Consider the following 2,696-nt stretch of genomic DNA (forward strand, 5'->3'; position numbering starts at 1 on the left):
GGCCATTCATTCACATCAGGGTGTTCCTCACTACCCCCCAGTCTCCAGTTCTACCTCTCTTCATTGGGCACACTTCCCTCTGTTTCTCTCTCTTCCATTTCTCTACCACTTACTTGCTCCTCTTAGTGGCACGCAGGGTCTCTTGAGTGTCTGGGGTCATCTCAGGAGTCTTGAGGGTGCTCTTATGGCCCTGGGCAGGGGTCTTCTCAGGCATGGTTTGTTCCCCATGTCTGCTTTTTTTTTTTTTTTCAGAGCTGGGGACCAACCCAGGGCCTTGCGCTTGCTAGGCAAGTGCTCTACCACTGAGCTAAATCCCCAACCCTGTCCATGTCTGCTTTTTATCAGGGACCATTAGGCTACTAATCATTCGGATGTTCAGTGAGCATAGACATGGCCTGTCCCCTCTGCCACCTACTGATACGCCTGTGACATGGCAGCCATACCTGCCACACCTCTAGGGGCAGTGCCTGCAGGTAAGTCTTATGGAGGCATTTTCTCCATTTGGAGTCCCTCTTCTCGAATGACTCTAGCTTGTGTCAAGTTGACACAAAGCTAGCCAGCACAACTGACTGCTTGTCAACTGGATACACAAATGCAACACTATTGAATAGCCTTTCCTTCATCTCCACGACCTCAGGTTAACATCACAATAGAGACGTAGTACATATAACTCTAAAAGTTCCACAGCCTTCAAATTTTCAATACTTCAAAAACTGTCTCTTTAAAATATCCATTGTTTCTTTTATCATCCAAAGCCTTGACGGGCTTGGGGGCACACACGTTTAATCCCAGCGCCTGGAAGGTAGAGGCAGGCAGATCTCTGAAGTGAGTCTGGTCTACACAGAATTTCAGAACGGCTTAGAGCTACCCAGTGAGTCCCTCTGTCTCAGAAAAACTAAACCAAGCTAAACTAAAACCAAACTCTCTCTCTCTCTCTCTCTCTCTCTCTCTCTCTCTCTCTCTCTCTCTCTCTCTCTGAAAATTCAAAGTCTCTTCTTTCAGGTCAGCTTCTCAACCGGGCTCCTGTAAAATAATTTTTTTTAAAAATCAGTTAAATAGTTTCTTATTTAGAAAGGGAGGAACCAGGGCATTTCAACCATCTGAACAGGGCAAGTCCAAACTCCAACAGTATAAATAGCTCAGGGCCCAGTGTCTGGGATTTATTCGTGATCTTTTCTCCTCCAAAATGGCTTGGTCACTTCTGCAGCTCCACCCTCTGCAGCCCACACAGCAGCTTGTCTTTCTAGGCTCCGATTAACTGGATGCCACAGCTGCCGCTGTCCTTGGTGGTCGTCCCACGGCACTGGCTTCTCCAAAATGCTGGGATCTGCTCCAACTGAGGTGTAACAGGGCCCTAGAGCATTGCAGGTCCCCATAACTTAGCACAACTGACTCCATGATGGAAGTACGATTCAGGCTGTAAAACTCAGCACGTAGACAGCGCCGCCTGACAAAACCAAAGCAAAGACCTGATCTATCAGCGTCCATAGTTCTGGGGAGGTCTCTAAATGAACTAACCTTGTTTTTGGCTTCCGTAGTTCTGATGCTGGCTAACTATTCTTGCTAACTGAAGTCTGTCAACCAAACACTTAAAAGCTCATCCTGAGAAAGACGCTACACTGGAATCCTTAATCGCCGGTGTAATTGCTGGCCAGCTAATAAAGACCTTCTTTTGGTTTCAACCCATCTCTCTGGTGGATACCCCAAAACAGATGCTGCACCTCTACCAATGGCTCATTCAGGGACTCCAGCTCTGCCACACAGTATCAAACCTCAGCTGTTCTCCATGACCCCTGCAATCCTTTCACACCCTCAAAAGCAGTAGCACGCGGGATACGCTCACACATCACCAGGTTTCGGCTACCAGCATGAGTTGCTGCCTTTAGGCCACACAGCTCCCTTCATGTACTCATGTACGTGCTAACCCTGAGAAAACACTTCCCAGAAGGTAGATTTCACCCCAAGGATGCTGGTCTCTCTCTCTCTCTCTCTCTCTCTCTCTCTCTCTCTCTCTCTCTCTCTCTCCTCTCTCTCTCTCTCTCTCTCTCTCTCTCTCTCTCTCTCTCTCTCTCTCTCTCTCCCTCTCTCCCAGCTCCTTTTTATTGTTTCATTCTCTCTCTCTCCTCTCTCTCTCCTCTCTCTCTCTCTTTCCCGTCTCTCCTCTCTCCTCGGTCCCTCTCATCTTCCCTGCCCCTTCATATCTGCTCTCTACTCTTGCAACGTGCCCCCCCCTGCAAAAAAAAAAAAAAATGAAAAACAAACAAAAAAATAAACAAAACAAAGCATAAAAACCACCTCATGGTGGAAACTGCAGTGTGTCACAGTGGATCACACAGACCATCCCTCTGTCCACATTTCTTCACGTGCAAAAGTTCATTGCAGTGAGTCACTGGTCTGATTGGAGACTTCTGACTTCTGTGACACCATCAATATTGAGTCCTCACCGGGACTCCTCCTGGTTATCCTGTTGTTGCCCTGTGGCATGGAGATCCTGCAGCTTGGGAACAGCAGGACCTGCCCTTCCACATGCAACAACCGTTCACAGGTGATGTAGACTCTGGGGTGGGCCAACTTAAAGCCCTGGATCTGGACCTGGTTGGGAGATGATCTGTATAGCGGCCAGCTCCCGCTATCCGCACCACCAGGGTGAGCTTGTCAGCACTGTCCTGGTTAACCGACCCAGTGTGGACAGCAGC

General features: G+C 48.5%; 1 pseudogene; it reads right to left on the bottom strand.

Annotated features, from left to right (window-relative positions):
* Positions 1-347: 347 nt before the first annotated feature.
* Positions 348-465, bottom strand: LOC116910719 (annotated as a pseudogene).
* Between the last annotated feature and the right edge of the window lie 2,231 nt (positions 466-2,696).

The sequence above is a fragment of the Rattus rattus genome, chromosome 9 (genome assembly GCF_011064425.1).
Source record: "Rattus rattus isolate New Zealand chromosome 9, Rrattus_CSIRO_v1, whole genome shotgun sequence".
Classification (NCBI taxonomy): Eukaryota; Metazoa; Chordata; class Mammalia; order Rodentia; family Muridae; genus Rattus; species Rattus rattus.